The sequence below is a fragment of the Rhinoraja longicauda genome, chromosome 12 (genome assembly GCF_053455715.1).
Source record: "Rhinoraja longicauda isolate Sanriku21f chromosome 12, sRhiLon1.1, whole genome shotgun sequence".
NCBI lineage: Eukaryota > Metazoa > Chordata > Chondrichthyes > Rajiformes > Arhynchobatidae > Rhinoraja > Rhinoraja longicauda.
In genome coordinates this window covers 47,685,556-47,704,308 of record NC_135964.1, presented here as the reverse complement: position 1 = coordinate 47,704,308, position 18,753 = coordinate 47,685,556, and the positions used below count along the sequence as shown (strand labels likewise).

General features: G+C 43.0%; 1 protein-coding gene across 1 annotated transcript in view; it reads right to left on the bottom strand.

The window, feature by feature from the left end:
* The window catches only part of mrps6 (mitochondrial ribosomal protein S6), a 60,886-nt gene that overhangs the window by 25,012 nt on the left and 17,121 nt on the right, over nt 1–18,753 (bottom strand). The window lies entirely within an intron of this gene.

The window sequence follows — 18,753 nt, the reverse complement described above, 5'->3', positions numbered from 1 at the left end:
ATATAAGATAATTAGGGGATTGGACACATTAGAGGCAGGAAACATGTTCCCAATGTTGGGGGAGTCCAGAACAAGGGGCCACAGTTTAAGAATAAGGGGTAGGCCATTTAGAACGGAGATGAGGAAGAACTTTTTCAGTCAGAGAGTGGGGAAGGTGTGGAATTCTCTGCCTCAGAAGGCAGTGGAGGCCAGTTCGTTGGATGCTTTCAAGAGAGAGCTGGATAGCGGAGTGAGGGGGTATGGGGAGAAGGCAGGAACGGGGTACTGATTGAGAGTGATCAGCCATGATCGCATTGAATGGCGGTGCTGGCTCGAAGGGCTGAATGGCCTCCTCCTGCACCTGTTGTCTATTGTCTATTGTCTATAACAACAAAGAGAACAATTCCTTCATTTTATGTGACCAAAGCTAACCTGTAATCCTATTCTATCAATTTATCTTCTCTCCTTATCCATTAATTTAATGGATTAACATAACTCTATCAAACTCGGGATTAAACGAATGGACCTGCTTTCATTTGTCAATGGCCCTGAGTTTTCAATTACCCTGTGTAAAAGTGTTAGCCAACGCCACTGCTGAAAGACTAGTCGTTTATTATATCTTATATTCAGTGACGGCAGGAGCCAGCAAGTAAGTTGCCAGAGAGACAAGGACCTGCCGATGAAGGGACTTTGAGTAAAACTTCAAAGTGCTGGAGTAACCGGCAGGTCAGGCAGCATCTGTGGAGGGAATGGGTCCAGTATCTGCATGCTAGGGACAAGATTGAACCATTAATAATAATAATAATAATGCATTTTATTTATATAGCGCTTTTCATATACTCAAAGACGCTTTACAGAGATTTTGAGAACATAGGGAAATTAATAAATAGATAAATAAGTAAATAAATAAATGAACAGAGAAAGGAGACAGAAGGTGAGGTGACCTTCAGTGGTTGAAGGCAGTACTGAACAGGTGAGACTTCAGTGATGTTTTGAATGTGGTGAGTGTGGAGGAGTCTCTAACGGTTCGGGGTAGTGAGTTCCATAGGGTGGGAGCAGCGATGGAGAAAGCCCATTCACATACTTGTTCAGACAGAAGTTCTAGGAGAAGAGTTAGGCCATTCTGCCCATCGTCTGCGCTGCCATTCAATCATGGCTGATCTATCTTTCACTCTCAACCCATTGTCTTGCCTTCACCCCTGGTCGCCTTACTAGTCAAGAATCTGTCAATCTCTGCCTTAAAAGTATCCATTGACTTGGCTTCCACAGTCTGCTGAGGCAATGAATTCCACAGATTCACCACCCCCTGACTAAAGTAAATCCTCCTCATCTCCTTCCTAAAGGTACCTCTTTTTATTCTGAGGCCAAGGCCTCCTTTTGCTCTGGTATTTTATTTCACATGTTTAAATTATAATGTTTCGTTCTTAATTGTTTACTGTATGTTGCGCTGTTATTTGTGAGCAAAGCACCAAGGAAAATTCCTTGTATGTATGCATACTTGGCTAATAAAATTTATTCAATTCTATTCAATTCAATTCAATGGCCTCTGGTCCTAAACTCTCCCACTAGTGGAAACATCCTCTCCACATCCACACTAACCAGGCCACGTTACCTCCTGAGAGCTCCATTATCACAAAGGTTAAAGCCTTTATCCATTTTGATTCACACCATGTGATAATGAGACTGAGAGCACTTGATATCGCAAAGACTATGGGCCGAACACCATTCCAGTGTGGTGTCAAAGGGGGAAACTTTTTCTAATGTCTTACTTCGACGGAGATGCGATTTTTTTTCTGTGTCGTATCTCCGTCCACACTGCGGCCTAACTTTGAGGAGTTGGCGCCTTTGCTGGAGACCGACTTCTGAGAGCTCCACCGCGGCCGCCTGCCGATGTATCATCGCGGCGCTCCCTTTGCCAGGGGTCGACCTCGGAGCCCCAACCCGTGGGTGCTTGCGGACTTAACATCACGGAGCCCGCGGTCTCTGGTCAGAGACCGACTTCGGGAACTCCAAGCTGCGGGAGTTTCGACCGCCCCGACGCAGCAGTTTCGATCGCCCCGATGCGGGAGTTTCGATCGCCCCGATGCGGGAGTTTCGATCGCCCCTATGCGGGAGTTTCGATCGCCCCGATGCGGGAGTTTCGATCGCCCCGATGCGGGAGTTTCGATCGCCCCTATGCGGGAGTTTCGATCGCCCCGATGCGGGAGTTTCGATCGCCCCTATGGATGGTTGGACTACCTCGACCGTGGGAAAATAAAGAGGAAGAAAATTGGTCTTTATTGCCTTCCATCACAGTGAGGAATGTGAGGAATCCGCTGTGGTGGATGTTTATGTTAACTTTTATGTAGTTGTGTGTCTTGTTGCTTTTTTTTTCCGTATGGCTGCACGGTAATTCACATATCACTGTACCTTAATTGGTACACGTGACAATAAAAGACCTTTGAAACCTTTGTATTTCCATTTTTAAAAATAACCTTTGAGTTTCATGTAAAAGTTCTTGTTGTGTTTACTTCAGATTACCACAGCTCACTCAGACTCCCTAAGCTTTGCTGCAAGAAGGGTGGCACGGTGGCACTGCCTTACAGCGCCAGAGACCCAGGTTCGATCCTAACTACGAGTTCAGTCTGCACGGAGTTTGAACGTTCTCCCCGTGATCTGCGTGGGTTTTCGCCGGAATCTCCGGTTTATTCCCACACTCCAAAGACGTAGAGGTTTGTACGCTAATTGGCTTGGTAAAATTATAAGTTGTCCCTATGTGTGTGTAGTAGGATAGTGTTAGTGTACGGGGATCACTGGTTGACATGGACTCAGTGGACCGAAGGGCCTGTTTCCATGCTGTATCTCTAAACTAAATTATAGGGATTGACAAGACACAGGCAGGAAAACAACACTGTTGTAACAGCTCATCCATCATCTTTTTAAATGGCAGAGTAGGCACAAGGGACCGAATAGCCTGTTCTGGTTTTTATCTCTTGCCATAAGGCAGCGAGCTGAATCACCAAACTGTGAAAGGAGAACATCAGCTGGTTGGGGAGATGTGGAGATGGTCTTCGACATGTGCTAGTCAGCAGCTCCGAAGCAGTTGTCTCGCCTCCTGCTCTAAACTCTGGAATTCCCTCCCTCGAGCATTGTGTCACCCTCTCTTTTCATTAGCTGCACACAGAGTCATACAGCGCGGAAACAGGCCCTTCGAGTCCAACTTTTCCACAGCCAATGTACTGTCTAAATGCTTGTGAAACATTGCGAAGGTGCCTGCAATGGATGGGAGAGTGGCTGCAGGGAAGTTTTTTTTCCACAGGGAGTGGTCATGGTCAGGAACATACTGCCAGGAATAGCGATAGAAGATTCAATTGCAGAGCTCAAACAGCTGAATAGGTGTTTGAAAGAGAAGAATATTGGGGCCAAGGAACGTAAGCCTGGCTGCTGTATTGCGCCGGTTTAGGTTTGATAAGGCTAAATAGGGCAGCACAGTGGCACAGTGGTAGAGTTGCTGCCTTACAGCACCAGAGACCCAGGTTCGATCCTGACTATGGGTGCTGTACGGAGTTTGTAAGTTCTCCCTGTGGGTTTTCTCTAGGGCGCCCCGGTTTTCTTCCCACACTCCAAAGACATACAGGTTTGTCGGTTGATTGGCAAATTGTAAATTGTGGCTAGCATGTCGGATAGTGCTAGTGTACGGGGTGATCGCTGGTTAGCACGGACTCGGTGGGCCGAAGGGCCTGCGCTGTGTCTCTAAACTAAACCAAACTAAACTAAAGTGAAAAGAAAAACGAAGATAACGTTTTAAGTCACGTTAAATAAAACAGGACAAAACATAATATTGTGCAGTTCTAAGAATGCATGAAATGCAGAGAACCATTATGCAAATGCTGGTACATTACAGAAACCACAAATAATCTAGAAACAAGCACAAATAACGAAAAGAAAACAAAATTGAAGAGTAGAAAGCAAAAATTTAACTATTAGTAAGATGGAATGTAGCAGAAAAGCAGGAGTTGTCTTGATGAAAATTCACTAACTATCCTCTCCCTAACGTCTCCTATTCTTTTTCTCCAGAGATGCTGCCTGACCCCACTCGGTTACTCCAGCATTTTGTGTCTAATTCTGATATTAAGTCCACAAGCTCTTTCTCGTGGCTCCAAACTACAAGTCATGCATTGTTAAACATGTGAATGTGCTTTCAGGAGATACAAGCAACTGCAGATGCTGGAAAATACAAGTGATGGAGAAACACCGCAGGTCTGGCAGCATCTGTGGAGAGAATGAACAGGTGACATTTCAGGTCACAACCCTTCTTCAGACTGAAGATAGACACAAAAAGCTGGAGTAACTCAACAGGACTAGCAGCATCTCTGGAGAGAAGGAATGGGTGACGTTTCGGGTCGAGACCCTTCTTCAGACTGGTTAGGAATAAGGGAAATGAGAGATATAGACGATGATGTAGAGAGATAAAGAACAATGAATGAAATATGCATAAAAGTAATGATGATAAAGGAAACAGGCCATTGTTAGCTGTTTGTTGGGTGAAAACAAGAAGCTGGTGCGACTTGGGTGGGGGAGGGATAGAGAGAGAGGGAATGCCTAGGCTACCTGAAGTTCGAGAAATCAATGTTCATACCACTGGGCTGTAGGCAGCCCTTCTTGAGACTGATCTGTTCAAGGTTCCTGACCTGTTGCGTGTGCATTCCCTCCTGCCCGACTGATTGTGTTTTAAGGTAGAAATAAGGACCTACAGATGGATACAAAGTGATGGAGTAACTCAGCGAGCCAGGCAATGTCTCTGGACAAAGCAACTCCAGACACAGGTCAGAACCCTACTTCAGACCTGAAGCCCGCTGAGTTACTCCAGCGCTTTATGTCTATCTTTGGGATAAACCAGCATCTGCAGTTCCTTCCTACACAAGGAACTGCAGGTGCTGGTTTACACCAAAGGAGTAACTCAGAGCTTTAGGCAGCATCTCTGGAGAACATGGATAGATGGCCCTTCAGGTCAGGACCCGTCTCACTCCAGCACTTGGTGGGTTTTCAGATTGATTTTGAGATCAGAATACTGACCATCCTCAGGTTACCACGGGTTTCTGTTCCTCTGAACGATTTGTAACCCGATAAGTTTGCAAGTCAGAAATGTGGTCATGAATCGAGTTGTCACAGGACAGAAGATGTCTCCAGCCCTACAGCAGCTGGCAAATCCATGCCATTGATCTCCCAAACGCTCGTTCGTATGTTCGAGCTGTACCTAAGTCAGGCATTCATAGTCTGAGGAAGGGTCTCGACCCGAAACGTCACCTACTCCTTTTCTCCAGAGATGCGGTCTAACCTGCTGAGTTGCTCCATCTTCAGGCATTCATACGCTGGTACCTCTTTCTAACTTCCAGCTTAAGTTTTTATTAAAATTGATATATAGTTCATTTTAATTCTCCCGCATCCACTATATGTTTTTCATTCTGACCATGCAATCCCTGAAACAATATTTAGAAAGTAGAAACATGGAACTGTAGATGCTGGTCTACCAAGGAAAGACACAAAAATGCTGGAGTAATTTAGCAAGTCAGGGAGCATCTCTGGAGAGCATGGATAGGTGAAGTTGAGGAACTCTTCTTCAGAATAGACAATAGACAATAGGTGCAGGAGGAGGCCATTCGGCCCTTCGAGCCAGCATCGCCATTCAATGTGATCATGGCTGATCATTCTCAATCAGTAACCCGTTCCTGCCTTCTCCCCATACCCACTGACTCCACTATCCTTAAGAGCTCTATCTAGCTCTCTCTTGAATGCATTCAGAGAATTGGCCTCCACTGCCCTCTGAGGCAGAGAATTCCACAGATTCACAACTCTCTGACTGAAAAAGTTTTTCCTCATCTCAGTTCTAAATGGCCTACCCCTTATTCTTAAACTGAATGATTGCAGGAGCAGGGAGAAAGAAAGCTAGAACAGGTTTTGATGGTTTTGGTTATGATTTTTGTAGTTCTGCGTTTCTCAAAAGTGCATAGGAGGGAAGATACTATTAAAAAAATTCAACAAAATAGGAGATTAGTGGGCAAAATTAGGGCACATGGTATTGGGGGTAGGGTACTGACATGGATAGAAAATTGGTTGACAGACAGAAAGCAAAGAGTGGGGATAAATGGGTCCCTTTCGGAATGGCAGGCAGTGACCAGTGGGGTACCGCAAGGTTCGGTGCTGGGACCCCAGCTATTTACGATATACATTAATGACTTAGACGAAGGGATTAAAAGTACCATTAGCAAATTTGCAGATGATACTAAGTTGGGGGGTAGTGTGAATTGTGAGGAAGATGCAATAAGGCTGCAGGGTGACTTGGACAGGTTGTGTGAGTGGGCGGGTACATGGCAGATGCAGTTTAATGTAGATAAGTGTGAGGTTATTCACTTTGGAAGTAAGAATAGAAAGGCAGATTATTATCTGAATGGTGTCAAGTTAGGAGGAGGGGAGTTCAACGAGATCTGGGTGTCCTAGTGCATCAGTCAATGAAAGGAAGCATGCAGGTACAGCAGGCAGTGAAGAAAGCCAATGGAATGTTGGCCTTCGTAACAAGAGGAGTTGAGTATAGGAGCAAAGAGGTCCTTCTACAGTTGTACCGGGCCCTGGTGAGACCGCACCTGGAGTACTGTGTGCAGTTTTGGTCTCCAAATTTGAGGAAGGATATTCTTGCTATGGAGGGCGTGCAGCGTAGGTTCACTAGGTTAATTCCCGGAATGTCGGGATTGTCGTATGTTGAAAGGCTGGAGCGATTGGGCTTGTATACACTGGAATTTAGAAGGATGAGGGGGGATCTTATTGAAACATATAAGATAATTAGGGGATTGGACACATTAGAGGCAGATAACATGTTCCCAATGTTGGGGGAGTCCAGAACAAGGGGCCACAGTTTAAGAATAAGGGGTAGGCCATTTAGAACGGAGATGAGGAAGAACTTTTTCAGTCAGAGTGGTGAAGGTGTGGAATTCTCTGCCTCAGAAGGCAGTGGAGGCCAGTTCGTTGGATGCTTTCAAGAGAGAGCTGGATAGAGCTCTTAAGGATAGCGGAGTGAGGGGGTATGGGGAGAAGGCAGGAACGGGGTACTGATTGAGAGTGATCAGCCATGATCGCATTGAATGGCGGTGCTGGCTCGAAGGGCTGAATGGCCTACTCCTGCACCTATTGTCTATTGTCTATTGTCTATTGAAGTTAAAAATGTGCCAATGAGCAATGAACATTGTATCATCATTTAAGGCCACAAAACACGTTCTATCCAGCAGAGTAGGAGGACAATTTTTGGAATTCTGCATAGGGCCTGCATAGATGACCCGTTTATAGCTAAAAATGTACATACAGAGTGGGTAAAATTGCCTGTGATGATACCCAAGTTTGAAATTATACTCAATAGCAATGACAACTGGCATCAATTCTTTAGGAACATTTGGTTTCTTTGCAATTGCTTACAGCTGTATTTGTTGGAAAGTGTATCTGACTGAGGACCATTACTGACAGGAATATTTTGGGTTTAGTACGTTAACTGAAGTGTTGGCAAACAAGTTCAGATTTGGCAAACGAGACAACATTAACTATGTTGTTGTTGACTCCACAACTTCTTTAAATACTCTGGCTCAGCCTCAAGTGTCTGGTCTGCCTCAGAATATAGAAAGGTTTTTTTATTCCCTTGTGTATACAGCCGCATTTCTGTCAGCTATCATACGAGTCGATGTATAAGTCGCACTCAAGAGCACTCTGTGTTATGTAAAAGGATCTTGAACATAAGATGTTTTACCCGATTTCTGAATGTGCCTTCCTTTCTAAATCAGCAATGATGCCTTTGCAATGTTTAGTTTAGTTTAGAGTTTACAGCGCGGAAACAGGCCCTTCGGCCCACCAAGTCCGCACTGACCAGCGATCCCCACACATCAACACTATCCCTAAAACACACTAGGGACAATTTTTTACATTTACACCAAACCAATTAATCTACAGACCTGCACGTCTATGGAGTGTGGGAGAAAACCAAAGTTCTCGGAGAAACCCCAAGTGGTCACGGGGAGAACATTGAAACTCCATGCAGACAGCACCTGTCGCCAGACTTGAACCCGGGTCTCTGGCACTGTAAGAGGTGTAAGGCAGCAACTCTACCGCTGCGACACCATGCTGCCCACAATGGTACATTAAAACCTTGAAGTTCCTCAAAGTACTAACATCTGACTGAAATTTAGCAGATGAACTAAACCAGATTAAGAAGCATATTGTTATTTATGTATAAGATACATCCAGGATCAATGTTTAAGTTCTCCAATCCAAAGCTTTTAAGATTAAAATTTGAAAAATACAACTATATTTTGTTTTAAAGAATGCATTTATATGCATGGCTCGAACTAACTTCAGTATTACCAACAATTTAATTTACTTCACCGGATATAGTAATCAAAAAATTATTCAGACAGGATCGTCACCAAATCCATCTTTGGCATCCCGGCCACTCCCTCTTCTCCCCTCTCCCATCGATCAAAAGGAAAAGAAGTGTGAAAATGCACACCTCCAGATTCAGGGACAGGTTCTTCCCAGCTGTTATCAGGCAACTGAACCATCCTACCAACTAGAGAGTGGTCCTGAGATACTATCTTATCTACCTCATTGGAGACCCTTGGACTATCTTTGATCAGGGCGGCACGGTGGCGCAGCGGTAGAGTTGCTGCTTTACAGCGAATGCAGCACCGGAGACTCAGGTTCGATCCTGACTACGGGTACTGCACTGTAAGGAGTTTGTACGTTCTCCCCGTGACCTGCGTGGGTTTTCTCCGAGATCTTCGGTTTCCTCCCACACTCCAAAGACGTACAGGTATGTAGGTTAATTGGCTGGGTAAATGTAAAAATTGTCCCTAGTGGGTGTAGGATAGGGTTAATGTACGGGGATCGCTGGGCGGCACGGACTTGGAGGGCCGAAAAGGCCTGTTTCCGGCTGTATATATATGATATGATATGATGATATGATCAGACTTTACTGGACTTTATCTTGCACTAAACATTATTCACATTATTCCCTGCATCATGTATCTGTACACTGTGAATGGCTCGATCATAATCATGTATCGTCTTTCCGCTGACTGATTAGCACGCAACAAAAGCTTTTCACTGTATCTCGGCACACGTGACAATAAACTAAACTAAACTTTAGTGTTCCATTAAAAATATTGAGCCAACTTTCAACAATGTTCCAAACTGAAAAATGAAAGCTACGTTCCATCAATCTTTTGGATTCATTTTATTGCTTGCTTTTTGAATATTCAATTATACTTAATAATGGCAACACAGGTAGATAAGGTGGTGAAGAAGGTATGTGGCATGCTTGTATTTATAGGTAAGGACAGTCTCTAAGAGTTGAGATGTAACGTTGCCACTTTACAAAAGACTGCTTAGGCTGCAGCTGGAGTATTGTGTGCAGTTTTGATCACCACACTATAAGAGAGACAGGATTGCCTTGGATAATGTGGAGAACAAACACCAGGATGTTGCCTGGCCTGAAGGACTTCAGTTACGGGGAGAGATTGGAAAGACTCCATTTGTTTTCCCTGGAATGAAGGAGTCTGAGGGCAAAATGATAGGCAAGATGATGAGCATAAGATGGGGGATGAGATTCAAAATAATGCTCGGGGTATCAAAAACAAGAATGCGTAGTTTTAAGGTGAGGGGTATTCGATTTATTGGGGATCTTAGGGGTGAGATTATTTTCACAGAGTGATTGGTACCTGGAACGCATTGCCAGAGGAGATGGTGGAATCATATACAATTACAATACTTGGGACGGTACTATGGCACAGCAGTAGAGTTGCTGCCGTACAATGTCAAGGCCGCAGGTTTGATCCTGACCACGGGTGCTGTCTGTACGGAGTTTGTACATTCTCTCCGTGATCTTCGTGAGTTTTCTCCGGTTGCCTCCCACACTCCAAAGATGTACAGGTTTGTAGGCTGAGTGGCTTGGTATAATTGTAAGTCGTCCCTAGTGTGTGTAGGATAGTCCTGGTGTGTGGGGATCGCTGGTCGGCGCGGACTCGGTGGGCCGAAGGGCCTTTTCCAATCTTGTTTCTCTAAACTAAACTACAACATTTAAGAGACATTTGTACAGACACGTAAATAGGAAAACGATAGAAGAATACTGTCATAATGCAGGTAAATGGGATGAGTGTAGATGGGCAAAAGGGTTGGCATGGATGTATTGGACCAATGGCTTATTTCGCTGGGTTGCGTATAACGTTTTTGAGGGAATGAGAATAGACAAATATTAGAAGGATACAGGAAAGGAACAAAAGTGAGATCGCAGCAATAGAGATATAATCGTTCAAAGCAATTCCTTCTTAGCTGAAGATTCTTTGAACCTATCGGACAATTGTTTATTGTCCTACAGTAGACCCATGTTCTATTTTCTGGAAACGAATGTTCATAATGGTTCCCTGCTGCTTCCTTCAAATAGATTCCAGTTATTTTTGAAACCCCTTCTTGCTTTCTACAATGGTCTATATGTTCTCAAATCTGCTAATGATGTAGTAAGGCCAAGTGATTTATTCCCTCACCACCCCCAACTGTCTCCAATCTGCAACATATGAATGGTCTTGACCCAAAGGTCACCCATTCCTTCTATCCAGAGATGCTGCCTGTCCCGCTGAGTTACTCCAGTATTTTGTGTCTATCTTTCTGAGCAAGATGATTATTACCTAAGACCTATCCTTTGGCATTAAAGCAACACAAACATAGATCCACCGATCCCCAATTTAAATCTCAACCTCCTTCGGTAAATCATAAGTTCATATGTTAAAGCAGAATTAGGCCATGTGACCTGTCAAATCTACGCCGCCATTCCATCATGGCTGATCTATCCATCTTCCCCCCTCAACCTTATTCTCCTACCTTCTCCCTCAAACCCAACACCCGTATGAATCAAGAATCTATCTCTGCTTTAAAAATATGCATTGACGGCCTCCACAGCCTTCTATGGCAATAAATACCACAGATTCACCGCCCTCTGACTAAAGACATTCCTCCTCATCTCCTTTCTAAAGGTACATCCTTTTATTCTGAGGCTGTGACCTGTGGTCCTAGACTCTCCCACTAGTGGAAACATCCTCTCCACATCTACTTTATCCAGGCCTTGCACTTTTTCGGTAAGTTTCAATGACGTCTCCCCTCATCCTTCTCAACCCAGCAAGTACAGGCCCAGTGCCATCAAATGCTCATCATATGTTAACCCAATCATTCCTGGGATAATTCTCGTAAACCTCCTCTGGATCCTCTCCAACACCAGCACACCCTTCCTCAGATATCTGATCTGAGGGCAAGATCATCTCTGACCCCTCTCACCCTGGCCACAAACTCTTCGAAGCACTTCCCTCTGGAAGGCGACACCGGACTGTCAAAGCAGCCACAGCCAGAGATAAAAACAGCTTTTTTCCACGAGTGATATTTCTACTCAATGACCAAAGTCTGTAGTCTCATTTTTGCTCTGGTTTATTTTCACCCACATGTTTAGACCGTAATGTTGTATCCTTATTGTTTTGATGTGGTTATGCTTTATTCTTAATTGTTAACTGTATGTTTGTGTTGTCATTTGTGAGCGGAGCACCAAGGCATATTCCTTGTATATGCATACTTGGCCAATAATGTTATTCATTCATTCAATCATTCATTCATTCATTCATTCATTCATATGGGGCCCAAAACTGCTCACAATACTCCAAATGCAGTCTGACCAGTACCTTACAAAGCTTCAGCATTACATCCCAGTTTTTATATTCTAGTCCTCTCGAAATAAATGCTAGCATTGTACTTGCCTTCCTTACTACCAATTCGACTTGCAAATTAACTTTTTGGGAATCCTGCACCAGCACTCCCAAGTCCCTTTGCACCTCCGATTTCTGAATTCTCTCCCCATTTAGAAAATAGTGTATGCCTTTATTCCTACTACCAAAGTGCAAGACAAAATGTAAATTCATCTTAAATTATATGAAATTATATGAACATGCAATTTTAATTCCTGATCGTAAATTGAAGAGAACAAATTGCTTCTGCTTTGCCCCTGATCACTGATGCTTAGGCTTTGTAGTGGAAGGTACAGGCATCATGCCGAAGACAGGATCACAATCCGTATACTGCAGCTACTCACAAAGAAATTGATTGCAACATTGGAGCAATTTTCCTGGAAGCACAGATAAGTACCAATTATCAATTCCCAGGTAAAATGTCCTATTCAGGCTTCTAGGAAGAGTGGGGACCATTGCATTTCAAACATGGAAAAATTGCACAAGGCTACATTAATCATTTAAATTACCTCAGCGCGGACATTAATGGACATTAATGGTGTTCAGCAGGATTACTGGTTTCGAGCGGAATACCACTTTATATAAACAAGTGGATGCTTCAACAGATTAAAAGATAGCAGGCATAAAGTATGACATGTGATGTGGGAACAAGGAAATGCAGATGCTGGTTTGCAAAATAATTCATAGTGTTGGCGTAGCTCAGCAGGTCAGGTAGCGTCTCAGAACACGGATAGGTGACGTTTCGGGTCGGGACACATGCTCAGACTGATGATATGTTAGTATTAAGGTAAATAAACTGGCTTTATAATGTCAAATGATGCAATAGTCCAGTAATAGCAAGAGGCCTTGGTAAATGGATCACAACATACCAGCTCGAAGGTATTTATTCACAAAATGCTGCAGTAACTCAGCAGGTCAGGCAGCATCTCAGGAGAGAAGGAATGGGCGACGTTTCGGGTCAAGACCCTTCTTCAGTTCTTTTTACCATCCTGCTGTTCATGTGCAATTTATGTATAATGTTTATGTGCTGTCTAAATCTATGTGCCAGCGATGTTGATGCAAGCAAGATTTTCATTGTACCTGTACTTCACCCGACTGTGCACGGAGAATAAACTCGGCTTGACTCGTCTTAAAGCATGTGCTTTAGCAAATCAGTAGTTTAATGAAGCTGCGTGTCAATGCTGACAAGCCTTTACTTTTAAAACCCTCAAAGGAAGAATTCATGATCCTGAGCGATAGCAATGTCATCAGCAATTTAACAGTGAAGTTCACAGAAAACATATGTATCGTAGATAAATCTGAATCACAAGTCTCTTAAGAAATGAAAGCCAATTTAAAGCATGGGGCGTGATAGATGTCAAGGGTTTTATGGACCGTCGAACTACAGCAGAAACAATCGAAACTGAGCCACATTTCAAGAAACCTAGGCAAAAGCCTAACACAGCATTGGTCAGATAACCAATAATGGTAATTGAGGGAACTACAACATACCTAATTGCATTGAAATATATACCTGTAACTAGATCTAGATGTTACCAAATTTATCCTCTCCATTAAAGAATATCAAGATATCCATAATTACTACCTCATTGCAGAAATTGGACTTTGTCTATGGAACTGATGCGCTACAATGCTGAGAACTATATTCTGCGCTCTGAATCTACTTCCCCTTTGTTCTACCGGTTCAACTCGAGTTTGACTTGATTGTATTCATGTGTGGCATTAACTGATCTGATTAGATAGCGTGCAAAACAAAGTTTTTCACTGTACCTCTGTTCACATGACAATAATAATAAACCTAAACCTCAAGCAAAAAAACACTACTAATCACCAGGATAACAATTCCAAATTAGAGGAGATGCAATGAGCAGTGCTCAAGCTTTTGATAAGCTAAATTTAAGATAGTGTTGAATGAAAGGCTGGCAAGAGAATACTACCAATCATGGGGCAAGGAAAAAGACATTGATAAAATGATTTTTATTAAATAAAAGTACAAAGCCAGCATTTAATGCCGATCGCCTTGAAGGACTCATTTGGCTATTCCAAGAATCAGTCTGAAGAAGGGACTCGACCCGAAACGTCACCCATTCCTTCTCTCCTGAGATGCTGCCTGACCTGCTGAGTTACTCCAGCATTTTGTGAATAAATACCCAAGAATCATGAGTCAACTACTGTGAGCTCAGTCGCCTTTAGACTCACAGCACCCACATACAGAAGATTTATTTCCCAATAAGACCATTGTGGACTTGATGGCTTTTTAAACAGGCCACTAGTTTCATGATCGCCAATGACATTTAACTATTTAAATTCCTCACAATTACCCCGGGTCTCTTGGTAATTAATCTCATTTAGTTACCCAGCAACAAGGACCACTTGTTGAGAGGTGGAAGCAGGCAGTGGTTAACAGCAGGGATACAAAAGTAGAAAGGTATAGTTCGAGTCTGAAAATTCCCTGCATTAGTTCAGTCCGTTGACAATAGGAGGAAGATCATGGAAATCTGTGGCAAAGTGAAGTCTAAAGATGTGTAGGAAGGAACCACAGGCGCTGGTTTAAACCAAAGGTACACAAAAAGCTGGAGTAACTCAGCAGGTCAGACAGCATCTCTGGAGAAAGGGAATAGGTGACGTTTCGGGTCGAGACCCTTCTTCAGACTGAGAGTCATGTGATGAAGTCTAAAGATGTTGGCTTCAGTCATCCCGATGTGCACAAAGTTTGCACAATATTCAATTTTGGATATTGACAACAGATGATTTTAAATCTTTTTTTTCTGAGCAAATCCCGACACCTATCTGTGGACAATGCTGTCGTGCCTTAATTCGAAGGAAATTGATGCAGATGCATGAGTAGTAGTCATGGCAAGTAATGCTTCAGATCCACATAGATCATTAAGAAAGAAAGGAAGATCAATCTGACTGGACTAAATAATAGATGGATGGCATTAAAGGATAGTCATTCATGTCCTTTCTACAGCCTCCAATGATATGGCACAAAGTTTGTGACTGTGACCATTAATTTAGCAATGACAGCAACGGAAACCAAACTGGAGATATTCAAACAAATCTGCAGGATGAAATAACCACAGACTTGGATGGCTATAACTATTTTGATATTTTCAGAGGTACACCAGTTATAACTTGAAAACTCTGCCTCAGAAGGCAGTGGAGGCCAATTCTCGGAATGCATTCAAGAGAGAGCTAGAGCTCTTAAGGATAGCGGAGTCAGGGGGTATGGGGAGAAGGCAGGAATGGGGTACTGATTGAGAATGATCAGCCATGATCACATTGAGTGGCGGTGCTGGCTCGAAGGGCCGAATGACCTACTCCTGCACCTATTGTGTGGGCGTGGCTGTGTTCTGCAGCTGCGGCTCACCGGCAGTCTCTCCGTTTTTTTGTTTTTTTTTGTCAATGTCGTCGTTAAATGTACGTTTTATTTTATTTTTAATTCTGTGTATGTAGGGGGGTGGTGGGGGGGGTTGGGGGAAACCTTTTTTTCAATCTCCTCCTCAACGGAGATGCGACCTTTACCGTGTCGTATCTCCGTTCGCGCTACGGCCTAACACCGTGGAGTCGGCGGCCTCCAGCTGGGATCGACCTCGAAGACTCCGGTCGCAGGGCCTGGACTTACCATCTCGGAGGCTTCGGCCATGGGCCCTGCAGACCGCAACATCGGGAGTTCGCAGGTCCCTGGCTGGCGACCGGCTTTTGGGAGCTCCAGCCGTAGCAGCTTCGACCGCCCCGAAGCGCAAGGTACGATCAACCCACCCGCAGGCCCTTCATCGCCCTGCGTGGCCCGGTCGCAGCACTTTCCATCGCCCGGTGGGGGCTCAGGCCCTTCATCGCCCTGCTCGGCTCGGCCGCGGCATTTTCCATCGCCCGGTGGGGGCTCAGGACTTTCATCGGCCTGCTCGGCTCGGCCCTGGGACTTTCCATCGCCCGGTGGGGGCTTCAAGGGGTTGGGAGCCTCGATCGCCTCGTGGCGCCACGGGAGAAGAATGAGGAGGAGATAAGACTTTGCCTTCCATCACAGTGAGGGTATGCCTGGAGCAATCACTGTGATGGCTGTTTTGTGTAAAAAATTGTGTATCTGTGTCTTGTGCTTTTTGATGTCTGCTGCCGGACCCTGACGTGAGAGGACGCTGGCGTTGAGTATTCGCCGCTTTTCCGTCAGGATAGTTTGTCTGTTTGTTTCTATGTTAATTGTATTTGTAAAGCGCTTTGAGCATGTGATAAGGCGCTATATAAAATAAATATATTATTATTATTATTATTGTCTATTGTCTATAAACCATATCCTATGAAGGACACAAAATGTTGGAGTAACTCAGCGGCACAGGCAGCATCTCTGGAGAGAAGGAATGGGTGACATTTCAGGTCGAGACCCTTCTGCACACTCACAACCTCTTAACGATAACCTCTTCCTCAATGTAAGCAAGACGAAGGAGCTAGTTATTGACTTCAGGAAGCATGGTGGAGTACATGCCCCAATCAGCATCAATGATGCGGATGAGGAAATGGTTGAGAGCTTCAAGTTCTTTGGCGCTAATATTACCAATAATCTGGCGTGGACCAACTACATTGATGTGACAGCCAGGAAGCCATAGCAACACCTCTACTTCCTAAGGAGACTGAGCAAATTCAGAATGTTTCCATTGACTCTTACAAACTTCTAGAGATGCACCACAGAAAGCCTACTGTCGGGTTGCATTATGGCGTGGTTTGGGAACAATGCCCAAGACCGCAAGAAAGTGCAGAGAATTGTAGATGTAGCCCAGTTCATCACACAGATTAGACTTCCCACCCATGACTCCATCAACACTTCACACTTCTTCAGGAAAGCAGATAACATGATCAAAGACTCGTCCCACCCCAGTCATTCCTCTTCCTCTTTGCTTCCATTTAGCAGATGTGACAGTAAACCTGGAGAGACGTAAATGCTGATAATGCAAAATGCTCTTCAATTGTCTTTTCTAAAACTCACTATTGTAAACATTCATTCATGGGGAATATATAAATTAATTCAGATACTCTAATATGGGATTACCGATCCATCCAATGCTTCAAACTTTGCATTCTTCAGTGCACTGCTAAAATCTGAACAGCTTTCTCACATACAGCAGTTTAAAGTGTGATTCTAGAGGGGGCAGGACTTTATAGCATTAAGCTCAACATATGCAATGTAATTTACATGCCTGAATTTTCCATAAATCTCAAAGGTTTTTAGTAGCTAGTGACAATTTTAATGAAACTCATAATGAAAATGGCTGGATATAATTGTTCGGCATTTGCATGAACTATTTCAGTCTGATAAGTAATAATGACTTTAGTGACAAGGCTGAAGTCACAAGCCTCCATGTGACAAATGTACAATGGAGAAGCATGGAGTGATAGATTTATTCCCAGGCAGCTTTATAACATTCATGTTCATAACGTTTATAACATTCATGCTATTTGCTTGCCTTTCAATTGTCAACTACAACAATAGCATATCAGGGAATTGTAAACTCCCCCAACCCTGGGAATAATTCACTAAAACTATAACTATTCTTCATGGACCCACAAACAGTAATAGTAAATAAGCCGGTTCATTGTAAAACGCATGATTTTGTAGCAAGATGTGATCTTAATGGAGATTCCGCAATAATTCATCTTTTCAGACATCTTAGATTTTGTTTTAATCCGCTTTTCTATTACAGCAGAAATTTATAATTTACAAATAAAGTATAGACTGATGAACATCATTGCACAAAAATATTCCTCATCTTTATTGAAGATTTTGACAAGTATATAAAATCAATTTATTTTGAGTACACAAGTTGCATAGTAATTACAGGTAAAAATGTATAGAATTTTATTTCCTTCACATTGATTGATTTACATAAATGGGTTATACAACAATCACAGGTTACTAATAGATATACAAAAGGATTATCCAAAATTAAATGACTTTCTTCCATTTGGAAGTAAAATAAAATGGCAGTACTTCATCCAACTTCGTTATTTTTAAAATGTTATCTCTTCTATGGCTCTTCTAGTAGAAAATACTCCCATCATCTGCTGACAAATCCTGTATCAAAGGGGCTTAAAAAAGATATCGATGGTCCAGTTTTCTAGATTTATTTGGCTAACCCTACGAAGTACATTGAAATATCTTGGGGGTTAAAACTGCAACTGAGGCAAATCATTTAAATTAAGCATTAGTCCATTCAAACTGCTTTGCATTCCTCACTTCAAACTACACAACCTGAAACCCTCACCCACATTTTTTGGAATTTCATAACTGGGATTCAAAGGTTTAATAATAATCTTTGTTACATTCCATCTTTCCAGATCCTTCAGAAGTTAATAAACTTGAGATGCATTCAGTATAAATCTAGCCTAACACCACCTGACCTCCCCAATTCAAAAGCTTGCAATGTATTTTTTTAAATCTTACTTTCAGAAACAGAGCTTCTAGCAAAAGCGTCAATGTCCACCCAAGTACTTCCTTGCAAAATTCAGGCATTTTGAACTTTCAAATCACTGTGGTGTCCAAATTAATGATGGGTTCTACTCTTCAACCACATTTCATTTTAATAGAAGTTAGCACCAACACTGCTCCCTACAATGGGTTCCTCGATATGAGCCAGATAACCAGATGAGGATTACACGCATCCATTAATGGTAACATTTGTGTATGTATGTACAAAGTTCAATGCTCTCAAAGAGGCTGCCAAATTCGCACACCAAATTTCCATCTCAATCTTCAAATGCAAATACAGGAAGCCAAAGTGTTTTAAATGGTAAATGTGTGCTGGCTTCATTTGTACGAAAACTACAAATAAAAAAAACTAATTAAGTTTGCTACCTCGAATAAAGGGGAAAACAAGGATTGATATTGGGAAAGCTCACTCCAGTGGAGTAATATGCTCCAAATCCTTGAAACGACATCAAAAATGAAAATGGAAAGCCTTATCTATGAGCATGGTTTCTACTTGCT